This window comes from Balaenoptera musculus, chromosome 11 (assembly GCF_009873245.2).
Source record: "Balaenoptera musculus isolate JJ_BM4_2016_0621 chromosome 11, mBalMus1.pri.v3, whole genome shotgun sequence".
In the NCBI taxonomy this organism is placed as follows: domain Eukaryota; kingdom Metazoa; phylum Chordata; class Mammalia; order Artiodactyla; family Balaenopteridae; genus Balaenoptera; species Balaenoptera musculus.
The window spans coordinates 18,462,621-18,475,818 of NC_045795.1; positions in this window are offsets into that span (position 1 = coordinate 18,462,621).

Here is a 13,198-nt window from a genome sequence, read left to right on the forward strand (position 1 = left end):
ATTTCATTTTTAGTAGAATCTCAGAATTAACTCAAAAATAGATTTAGGACCATAGAGGTCAGTCATCTGGAGTATAGGATAATCCTTTTATAAACAGAGGTCCCATAATAATCCATTTCACTATTATAACATACCACATCTAAATTAGAAATATCGATAGTTACCAAACACTTTTTGGTATTGTTACATCTATAAAGTCCTTTCTGCACATGAGTACATGTATTTTTCCCCACCTGGCCATCCCCACCTCCTTGTTCTGTATTCTCCCACGTCACATTTTTACATATAGAAAATAGCTCTGGATTTTCCTTACATGCTGAAGCTCAAATTGCTTGTCCTAAAAACCAAAATGGACCATTAATATTAATTGCATAGCCATATCTTTTCCAATAATCACATATATTTCCATGAGTAACTGTAAAACTAACTTTACTGTTAAAAACTTGAATTCCACAACTCAGTGTCATTATAGTTGAACCGGCCATAGGTTCAACGGCTTCCATAGAAAACCCACTGTTTCTATCCTCTTATTTAGTTCTTCTCTAGATCACTTCCTCACTTTTTTCCGCCACCCTTAGTCCTCCTACCTTTTTCATACCTGCTGCCTTTCTCATTACCTTCATTTTTCACTTATTCCTTTTCTCTTTCCATTTTTTCTTTTTTTGCACCATTAGTCCGTTAACGTAGTTGCACATTCAAATTTACGGAGGTGCACTGAATGCTTACTCCATCTGCACAGCTGTGTCTTCTTCTGCAACCTAGAGGCAGGCACTTGTTTCACCAGAGTTACAGACATGACTCTGACATCATGAAGGGCCATATCAGTACACCAAAGTCTCTATTACAAACTCACCTTCTCTTATCTGGACAGAACAACAGATGAACCGAAAACTCTACCAACCTTGGAGAGCCCTCAAGGTGCTAATGTTTGACAGCAATAAAAGCTTTAAATGGTTTGGGGACCATCGGTCCCCGCTTTGTAAAGTATTCATGAAGTGGAATTACGATGACCTGCTACCTTGATATGATTTCCAGTTGCCTCAAGCTCTCTGCACTCAGTTTGACCTCCTTTGCTACCTTTGACATTGATCTATTCCTGAGATTGTAGCTATAGGCTTTATGTGTGAACCTGAGATTAAAGGTGGAAATAAAGGTCACCATAATGCCACTGCCTATAAGTTTAGGGGCTGGTAATGCAGTCCTTTGTACTAATCAGGGTGGCCACTGAAGAGTCCATTTGGAAAACAAGATCTTCAGGGACTCAAGTTGTGATGAAACTACTGCAGGAGACTGTGGGGAGAGGAGGAAGAGACGGAATGGTTGTGACACTAAAGACTGCTCCTGAATTGTAGAAGGAAATTAGAGGGAGATGCTAAAAATGGCCACAAGCACTTTGTATTTGATATTGGCTTCTCCAATACATTCAGCTTGAAACGACCAGATCCATTTTTTTCCTTCTCCTATGGGACTTGCTAAGATGCCTGCCTGAGTTTCATTTCCATGACTCTTTCCAGTCTACTTGCTTTAGCTTTTTCCTTCTATACCCCAGACACAGTATATAGTCTGGCGTATTTTTATTTCTCTGTGCTTCATCATAATTTATTACATTCTCCTGTGCCCTCTGTGCTTTTTTTTCTTTTTAACCATGATTAGCAGTTTGCAAAAGGTAGTAAATTTTTCTTGTTTTTTTTCTTTCTTTCTTTCTTCATCTTTCACCCTTTCTTCCTCTTCGCCTTTTTCTGAGACTATCCTTCAGCTTCTCAGAATAAAGGGAAAACAGCATAATTAAGAATGTAATGCCAATAGGAAAGTACAATTATACCCTCCAGATTCGAAAAGGAGGAGAGAGGAAGGCAGCGCAGCAAGTCTGATAACATGGGAGCCCTACGTTTCAGGCAAAGTGGCTCCTTTCTCTAGCTAATTTCTACTTAGAAACAAAAGCTTTTTCAGAGAATGGGGAGAGAGAGATGACTGAATGATGCTCCAATTTGCATTTCTGTTCACATAATATTCTTGTTCAATTGACTAGAGAAAGGTTCTTTTTTTCTTGTTACAAATGGAAGTACCTGTTTAAAAATAGTTGAATCAAATTTTATTCACAATTACTCTTTTTCTCAAACTCGTCTCATAACCAAAGAAATAAGTTCTAAAACTTATTAGGTTTCTTTTCTTTTCCCCAAATCTGCACTAAATAACTTGAGGTAGTGTGGCATGGTAAGAAAGAACGTTCTTTCCAATGTCAGAAGATGTAGGTTATAATCTAAACTCTGTCATGAACTGTATGATATTAAGTAAATCATTTAAAGTTCTAAGTCTCTATTTCTTTTCTTACAAAATTAGGAGGTTGTATTAGATAGTCTGTACTATCCCTTCCAGTTAAAAAAAAAAAAGTCTTCTTTTACGTTTACAATTCAAAACCCTTATCTCAGGAGCTGAAAGTGGACTCCATCTGTCTTAGGAAAGCCACCCCAACCCCCTCTGGGACAACAGTGCCTAGAGAAGCTTCATCACAGGGGCTTTCTGATGTTTTTGCTAACCTGAACGAATTGGAATACAGAGACTGTGATCTTGCCACAGAAATCGTAAGGGGATTTCTGTAAATTATCCATAGCCCTTGTAAGCACCATCATCTAAGAACCACACTGTCAAAGGTTTATGTTTCTCAGACTCTTTGGGCTGCCATCTGCAGTGGCTGAGGGAAGTCTAGAACCATCACTGGTGCTTTGAAAATATTCTGGTTCTTTACTGCCAAATTCTGTTCCATCATTCCGTAAGGAGTTGCCAGTGTGGCAGGGGACTGGAAAGGAGGATTATGTTAGTAATGATTTTAAAAGGAGGAAATTTTTTTTGAACAGCCAGTTAAAGTAGTGATTCCTCATGAAGCTAGAGGAATCACTAGTTTCTTTCACGCCTCCTTGAAGGCATGAAAATCATTTTGTTATCTGTATCTCCTGATGGGTAAATTCAGCATCAGGCACACAAAAATCATCATATTGATGACTGGGAAATGCTGAACATTCTGACATTAAAAAAAATATATTTCAAAGTAATGGTGTCCTGAAAGTGTTAATTTTTTTGTCTTAAAATATTCAATATACCATTCATTCTGTGGAAAAGAACTAATAAAGTCTGCTAAGCATTGGCTTATTACTTTAACTTTCTTCTTTCCTTCCTCTCTCCCTCCACCCTTTCCATTCTTTCTCTCGTTGTTCCTCCATTGTGAAAGGATTCAGGACAGATCTAAGCGAGATGGTCCAGGCTGAAACTTCCTCTCTTTGAGACATCCTACTGCCTCCTGCATGGCCCTCCCCCCTCCTCTTCCCCTCTTCCCCGCTCCAGTTTTTTCTTTGTTACTGAGTTCTGGCTTTGCCTCTTCCTGGAAACCGTCATTGACAACCTCACCTGCTAAGATGTCTTTCTGTGTGTTAACACAACATCCCAAGCTTACCTTTTCCAGTAGCACTAATCAGACTCAAAACTAATATTACAGCATCATTTGTAAAAACTGGGGACCTATATCCCTATACAAAAATGGCTTCTGGAATCTGCTTGATATGACTTCTGACAACACTGGTAACATTTCAGTAGAGAGACTTCAGCCTGGTCCACTCATTTCCCCCGTTTTCTCCTCTATCAGGAACACCATTTTCCATGCTCCACAATGTATGTGTTAATGCATAGTCTTGCTAGTATCCAAAAATTTTTATAGCAAAACAGAAACTTCACATTTTCCTCCCAATTCCCGTATTCAATTCTCCTTTTGCTATCTGGCTCATAAGAGATAGTGAAGATGCTGCAGAGCTGTCTGCCCTTTTAACCTTTATGCAAGACACTGTTATGGTCACTAATTGTCCTGAAGATTAAACACAAATTTCTATGCATGGATTTCTGGGGGTATATTATTTAGGGTCACGCTACTGACTTCTCCTGCTATAAAAAATTGCTCTTTCCTTTCTAGGTACATAAGCATTCAAGCTTCCCTCTCCCATGTCAAGATGTTTACATTCTTTTGTTTCTTCTCATCCTTTAAACCTCAAGTCCTGAGAAACTTTCAGCAGTCTATTCAAGAAAGTAATTAGAAACACACACACACACACACACACACACATATACCCCGAAGCCTCTCTGATGGACAGGTTTCTGATATACTGGAAAACTTACTGAAGTTTTGTAAGCATTGAAGACTTACTGAAGCCTGTGCAGAAGAAAATAAAATAACAATAGCCAAAAGGAAATCATCTCATTGGGTGGTTTAGGCATATACATATTGAAAGGATGGAATAAAACAACGTTTTTAAAAATTTTCTTTTATATTTATTTTTGCACTGTAACGTGATTCACATTTCCCTTTTGAATTCACTGATAATTGTGAAATATATTCTCACATCGGCTCCTGCCACAGTAAAACACACAGCTGGAAGAAAACATTTATACAAGCTACTAGAAGGATTCTGCTAATTCAAGTCATGTGGTATTGCATAATGAATTCATTTCTAAGTATTCTAATATTGTATAATAAAATGCACCTGTAATATAAATTAAAACATTTATAATAAGATATACATTGCAAGAACCCCTTGACATTTCAAGTAAACAAAAGATACATATTTGCCACTTTTTTAACAAATGGATGCTCAAACCATGTATTTTCACACATATGCTAATTATTGTACTGTGAATAGCCAAAAATTGGTTAAAAGATACTTTGCAGATGTTAAATCTATGCAAATACATGATCGCCCAAAGAATTTTAAAAACCCAATGGCCAAAGGCAGAGATAGGAAAAATATCACACTCTAATTAATAAATGAACTGAAGATATGTATGTCCTATGAAACACTAATACAAAATGTGTTTTTTATTACATTCCATGAGACTATTCTGATATTATTGGAATCTAATGTGGGCAAACTGCCTTTAATTCACAAATGTGGGAGCACTTCTGCTTACTGAAACACTGTCAAGAAAGGTAAGTGGGTGAATGTATGTAGTACCAAAAGCGAGATAGTCTTGAAATTTACAAAGTAGCTGTAAAAATATGGAGTAGTGTTAAAAACAAACATCTATATCACCTATGGAAAAATATTACTGAGTACTTTTAATCTTTTCTTTTATATGTTGAAGTATTTTACATTAACCCAGCTGTAGGATTAGGTGAAGGAACTCTTTATGGAGCACTCATGATGCCAAATGTTATCACATAGAAGATCTATCTATCTATCTATCTGTCATCTATCTATTTATCTATATCTATCATCTACCAACTATCTAGTAATCTTTTTTTTTTAATTTAATTAATTAATTAATTTATTTATTTATGGCTGTGTTGGGCCTTCGTTTCTGTGCGAGGGCTTTCTCTAGTTGCGGCAATTGGGGGCCACTCTTCATCGTGGTGCGCGGGCCTCTCACTATCGCGGCCTCTCTTGTTGAAGAGCACAGGCTCCAGACGCGCAGGCTCAGTAGTTGTGGCTCACGGGCCTAGTTGCTCCGTGGCATGTGGGATCTTCCCAGACCAGGGCTCGAACCCGTTTCCCCTGCATTAGCAGGCAGATTCTCAACCACTGCACCACCAGGGAAGCCCCTAGTAATCTTTTTATTCACCCATCTATACATCTATCTATTATCTATCTATTCTCTCATACCTGTTCTTAATTGCAGGGGTTGTAATATATTTATTAAATTCATATTCACTGGCAACATGCCTGTCACACAGAAGGCCCTCAACAAATATGTGTTGAATTGAACTGGAAACATGCTTCCTGTGCTGGTTTAACTAAATTATAATCCCAGATATTCCAACAGTCTCCATCTTGTATAAGACAGTAAAATGGAAATGTGGACTGGTATGAATTGACCTAATACTACTTGACCAGTTATTTTCCAATGTCCTCATGGTTAAGTTAAACATCACCTGATATTAACTCAATTTACATGAGAACAAAGGGAACTTTCACCTCATGACTTTCATTTTGGCAAGTGCAATTTCCACATCCTTTTTTTCCCACCCCATCATTTGTTTCTCCAACACTCAGGAAAATTTCATTTCTCCTATTTTCAAAACAATGACAGTCACTGGTTTGGCTTGTTACAATTTTATATCTTCACTGTGTGCTAGTGTGCCTGAAATTCAACACAAAGTAAATAAATTCTATTAGCACAGGGTTATGTTTATCATCCTAGTCATACATGTAGGGAAATGTTACAACTCACAGTGAATGTTGCTGGCATGAATACAGACACTACAGTAAAGAGAGGTATTTAAAGTGACAGGTGCTTTACACCTTAAGTTTTAGCAGGACATACTGGGGAAAGTCCCCTTTTAACTGAGTTCATTGTCCTGACTTGCACAATAATTATTTTCCCTATAGCTACCCCTGCAGGCCACTAAAGCAAAACTTTATTTCAAGTAAAAATCACCAAGGGCTTCCTGGGATCTTGGAATACTACAATTCTTGGGTCCCATGGATCACTGGTCTACAGCTGGATAGCACAGCAGTCAGAGTGACAGAAAACCTGGAGAATAAATATCTTTCTCCTCTTCCCCTTAACTAACAAACCCCACTCTTTTAACATAAGTTGTGGGTATTAGATAGTTTTTATACTTGCTAATAAAAGAAACTCCACTATGTCTGTTGAGATTGAAGTGTAGAAAATAACTTCATCTCCATAGTGAGTGAATGGCCAGGAATAGGCATCAGCAAACTATGGCTTTGGGCCAAATCCATCCCTCCACCTCCTTTTGTATGGCTCACAGACTAGGATTTTTTTCTTTTCATTTGTAAAAGGTTAGTCAAAAAAAAATATGCGACTTTAAAACTTTTAGATGATTACATTTAATCTGGCTCTAATCTATGGTTTAGACTCTTGACTAGGGATTAGCACATTTTATTTTTTTTATGTAAAGGGCTAAATGTTGAATATTTTAGGTTTTATAAGCCAGGTACATTTGCATATTCTTTTTTTCTCACAACTCCTTAAAATGTAAAATAAACAAACAAAATTTTTTACAAGGAGGCCATACTAAAATAGAAATTACATTTGTGGGCCACATTTGGCCACTAGGCAGGCCCCGGCCCTAGTGGATGGTTGACCCATAAGATAGAATGAATCATCACATAGAGAAAAGTACTCCATCAACCAAGAATTCTTCCCACCAAGATCACCTGCCTTGGACCATTGTGAGAAATAAATGTCTACTATATTTGAGTCAGGATACATGTTTAAGTCTACGTATTACAGTAGCTAGCTTACCCTAACTAATACAGAAAGGACATCTAAGGCAACACTTCCCAAGAGGTGACAGTTAACATAGATTTGAAGGAAAGAAAGCCCTGCAGATATTTGGAGGAAGACTTGCAGGACATTTGGTCCTGTCCAAAATGTTCATAAGACATTTGACCCATGCCAAAAGGTCTTTGGTATTTGATCTGTCCAAAACTATTTGGCATGGACCAAATATGCTCATGGACATTTTGGATAGGACCAAATGTGTTTTGGTCTGAACCATGGATATTTGGGACAGGATCAAATGTCTGCTAACCAGAAGAGCATTCCAAGCAGATGCCCTGAGTCAGGAACACAACTTAAAGTTTGAGAAGCAGAAAGGAGGTAAGTGAGTTTGCACTCAAATGATCACGAAGGAAAATATTAAGATTTGAGGTCAAAGAAGAAAGGGGCAACTATATTTTGTAGGTCCTCGTGTATCATTGTTTGGTTTTTACTCAGAGAAAAATGGGAAGCCACTGGAGACTTTCAAGTTGAGTAGTGACATTAAAAGACCCTCATTTTGGGCTTCCCTGGTGGCACAGTGGTTGAGAATCTGCCTGCCAATGCAGGGGACACAGGTTCAATCCCTGGTCCGGGAAGATCCCACATGCAGTGGAGCAACTAAGCCCATGCGCCACAACTACTGAGTCCATGCATCACAACTACTGAGCCCACACACCACACGTCGCAACTACTTAAGTCCATGTGCTCTAGGGCCTGCGTGCCACTACTACTGAGCCCACGTGCTGCAACTACTGAAGCCCGCGTGCCTAGAGCCCGTGTTCTGCAACAAGAGAAACCACCACAGTGAGAAGCCTGCTCACCACAATGAAGAGTAGCCCCCGCTCGCCACAACTAGAGAAAGCCCACACGCAGCAACTTAGACCCAATGCAGCCAAAAAATAAAAAAAATTTAAAAATTAAAAAAAAATTTTTTAAAGGCTTTCATTTTAACAGCTTCACCCTGGCTGCTGTACTGAAAACACATAAAGGGGATCAATGGTGGAAATGGGAGACTAGTTAGGAGACTACTGTAATCATTCAAGTGAAAGATGATGGAGAGTTGGAATAAAATTGCAGCAATGGATAAGTTAGAGCCCACAAGATTTGCCAGGATTGATGGGGTATATGAGAGAAAGAAAGAAGCTTGACAAGACTTCATATATTTTGTACTGGGTGAAGTTGATATTTACTGAATTGAGGAAGACTAGAGAAGGAGTAGTTTTGAAAAATATTAGGGGCTGAGTTTTCTACACGTTAAGAGTGAGATGTCTATTAGACATCAAATGGAGATGTCACATTAGCAGCTGTATATATCTATAAAAATCTGGGGCTCAGAGGAGAGGTTCACGGGATCCCTCTCTAATCTATTGCTTTTCCTGAAGTACTCCTATGACAGTTTTTAATGCATAGGAATATAACGTTTTGTTTGCATTATTTTCTTCTATTTCCAGTTTGTTTACTCATTGAAGAAAAGACTGATTTATTTTTAAACAATTTTGGGTCCTGTATAGCATGCAGCACAATCAATGGATGTTTTTCAAATGAATAAATGAGTGTATCTAGCTGAGTCTACAAACACCACAGACAGTGGGTTCCTAAGTAAGTTTCCATACTTGTGAAATATAGTAATTGTCCACACTGCTTCTATTCTGAAACATAAAACACTTCATTTTTTAATGGGGAATATCTAAGATCTTAGAAAATAGTGAAGAGTATATGTCTAAAATAGTCATAAGCTCTCTAGGTAACTGTAATGCTAACTAGAGTTTAGGACTATTGCTACAGAATTGTGAGTACAATCATACATTTTTCTTTGTGAAAGTACTAATAAAGATTATATTCAATATCCTAAGTTTCATAGGTAACTACCACCAATTAAGCATTTTATTCCCAATCTCACCCTAGAGATCTATTTGTGAAGGTTATGTCTACTTAAATATAGAAAAATAGCCTGAGTAAGTTATTTTCAAAGAAAAATAATAATAACAAATTGAAAGGCAGAAATCATCATCATGCAATGTCACAAAAGTCTTAGTATCTGCTGAAATAAGTTCACAAAGTGTGTGGCTTACCTATGGGATATATTTGTTTTGTCAGGGACAAAATCAATGCTGTGTTTCACAAATGAATTACATATGAGTTATAGCTTTCTTCAGAAAAATAAATTATAACAGATATTAGATGATATATTTGGATTCACAGATTCATTTCAGCAACCTTTTTTTCCCTAGCTTCCTAGAAAACACTGCCAGGGGCCTTCGTGGTGTTTGTTGCCATTTGCACCTGTAAGAATATTGTAGTAGGTGGAAATGAAGCTTCCTGTTTTAAATAGATTAAGGAGTAAGACGGGATCTTTAGCAGGTTAAAGCAATTACTTAGTTTTCCTGGTTGTGCCAGATTTTCATTGTTCCCACACATAACCCTCCATGCAGAAGGGAAGAGCATGTTTATTTATTTTTTGGCTTGAGCAACTGACTTATCTTTCTTTCCCATCCTCCACATCCCCCAGAGGTGTGCGCACACCCACACCCACATCCCCACACCCCCCGACACACGAAAAATCCAAACAGCTTGCAAACTAGCCGTTCTTCAAATCTATTTGTAGTTTTTAATTTTAAAATACTTTTGACGTTAAAAAAAATTTTTTTTTTGGCTCCATCGCACATCTTGTGGGATCTTAGTTCCCCAAGCAGGGATCGAACCTGGGCCCTCGGCAGTGAAAGTGCAGAGCCCTAACCACTGGACCACCAGGGAATTCCCAAGGCAAAAAATTTTTAAATCATTGATTATTTATGAATATTCTTAATTTATGGTTCCCACTCATCACAAAGAAAGGAATCTATCTCAAAGAATACTCTCACAATAAATAGAAATTCTACCAATTTATTCATATTCCTAGAGTTTTAAGCTAAATGGTACTAGTAGGTCTAGCATATGAATTTACTGTATTTCACTTCTAACATACAGAAGTTTCAGAGTTACCCATCCAGATGAGTAATGCTTTAAATTTAGAAATTAAAAAATGAATTGATTAGATCATAAATGAAACAAAGGGCAGGATAAATAAATAAATAAATGGCAGGAAATAAAAATTGAATATAAAAATCCAATGAGTATGACAATGATAACTCAAGAAATTAATATCCCAATCTTCCCTAAATTGAATTTCAAAAAATTATGTTTTTCTTCATTGCCAGTGGTCACAGAATAACATTTTCCTTTTCATTTAGTTAGCCACATTACTTTGAGACAAGGCAGATGGCGGGGGCACAACACACACACAAAAGCATACTGCACTTCCCTGTCAAACTAACAGGTGAACAAAAGAAGGTAAGGGTAATATTTTTCCAATTTTATTGAGAAATAATTGACATACATCCCTATATAAGTTTAAGGCGTACAGCACAATTGTTAGATTTACATATATTGTGAAATGATCACTAAAATAGGTTCAAGTAACATCCATCATCTAACAGAGATACAATAAAAAGAAACGAAAAAAGAAAAAAAAAAGAGAAGAAAAGTTCTTGTGATGAGAACTCGACAGTGTTAGGTATAGTCATCATGTTGTACGTTACATTGCCAGTACTTAGTTACCTTATAACTGGAAGTTTACACCTTTTGTCCACCTTCCTCCAACTCCTCCTCCCCACATCCTTCACCTCTGGTAACCACAAGTCTAATTACTTTTTCTGTGAGGCTTTTTTTTTTTTTTTTTTGGTTTGGTTATTTTATATTCTACACATAAGTGAAATCATACAGTATTCTTCTTTCTCTTCCTGACTTATTTCACTTAGCACAATGCCTTCAAGGTCCATCCATGTTTTTGCAAATGGTAGGATTTCCTCATTTTTTTATGGCTGAATAATATTCCATTGTATATATATTTCACAACTTCTTTATCCATTCATCCATCAAAGGACACTTAGGTTTTGCCCATGCTTGGCAATTGTAAATAATGCTGCTATAAAATGGGGGTGTAGATAACTTTTTGAGTTAGTGTTTTCATCTCCTTTGGACCCCTTTATCATTATGTAATGACCTTCTTTATCTCTAAACCATTTTTAGTTTAAATTCTCTTTTGTCTGAGAGACAAAGAGTATAGCTACTCTTGGAGGGGGGGGTTGTTTTTGTTTTGTTTTGTTTTTGGTTACCATTTGTTTGGAAATGTCTTTTTTTCATCCCTGTCTATGTGCGTCTTTAAGGCTAAAGCAAGTCTCTTGTAGGCAGTATATCATTGGATCTTGTTTTTTTATCCATTCAGCCATTCTAGGTCTTATGATTAGAGAATTTAATCCATTTTTGTTTAAAGTAATCATTAATATGTAAGGACTTATTTTTGCCATTCTGTTCATTGTTTTATTGTTGCTTTATAGATACATTGTTCCTTGTTTCTTATCCTGCTGGTTTTTTCCGTGTTTTCTGTCTTTTTGGTATCAGCTTTGACTTATCATTTCTTTTTATAAATTGTGGCAGGTCTTTCCCTTGTGGTTACCATGAGGCTTGAGGCTAACATAAAAAAATCTTAAAATCATAGCACCCTCCTTTACGCTGATAATGATTTCAATAGAATTTCTAAACTTTGCACATTTTTTCTCCTGTCCCTGAAATTTTAGGTTATTGCTGTTATAATTTTCATATTTTTATATTGTGGAACTAATAATAGATTATTATAGTTATTGCTATTTTCACAACTTAATTAAAAAAAAATTTTAAACTAGAGTTTCAGTGTACCACCATTGCTGAATTACAGAATCTAACTTTGAATATATATTTACCATTACCAGTGAGTTTTACATTACCTTTTTATGTTTTTATGATGTTAATTAACATGTTTTCACTTCAACTCAAAGAACTCCCTTTAGCATTTCCTATAAGGCAGCTCTACAGTAATGAACTCCCTCAGCTTTTGATTGTTTAGGAAAGTTTTTTTTGTTTTTTTTTTTAATTTATTTTATCTTATGGCTGTGTTGGGTCTTCGTTTCTGTGCGAGGGCTTTCTCTAGTTGTGGCAAGCAGGGGCCACTCTTCATCACGGTGTGTGGGCCTCTCACTATCGCAGCCTCTCTTGTTGCGGAGCACAGGCTCCAGACGCGCAGGCTCAGTAATTGTGGCTCACGGGCCTAGTTGCTCCACGGCATGTGGGATCTTCCCAGACCAGGGCTCAAACCCGTGTCCCCTGCATTGGCAGGCAGATTCTCAACCACTGCGCCACCAGGGAAGCCCCTGTTTAGGAAAGTTTTTATCTCTCCTTTATTTATGAAGAACAGCTTACCCAGGTATAGTATTCTTGGTTGACAGTGTTTTCCCTTCAATATTTTAAATATGTTATCCCATTTTCTAATGACCTGAAATGTTTGTGTTGGGAAATCCGTCAATAATCTTAGGGAGTTCCCATGTATGTAACTTCTCTCTTTTCTCTTGATGCTTTTAAAATTCTTTGTGTTTGTCTTATGACAATTTCATTATAATGTGTTTCCATATAGCCCTATTTGGGTTCACCATACTTGGGGTCCTTTGGGCCTCAAGGATCTGGATGTTCATTTTTTCTCCCAGGTTTGGAAAGTTTTTAGCCATTGCTTTAAATATACTTTGTCTCTTCCTTCCTTCCTTCCTCCCTTCCTCTCTCTCTCTCTCTCTCCTTTCCCTTTCCTTTCTTCCTTCCTTTCCTCCCTTCTTTCTTTTCTCTTTCTTCCTTTCTTTCTTCCTTCCTTCCTTCCTCTTTCCTTCTTTCTTCCTTCCTTCTTTTCTCCCTTTCTTTCTTTTTCTTTCTTCCTTCCTTCCTTCCTTTCTTTTTCTTTCTTTCTTTCCTCCTTTCTTTCCTTCCTTCTTTCTTTCATCTCTTTCTGGAATTCCCATAATGCAAATATTGTTTCTATTAAGTGTATTCCATAAGTCTCACAGACTTTCTTCACTCTTTTTGTTGTTAT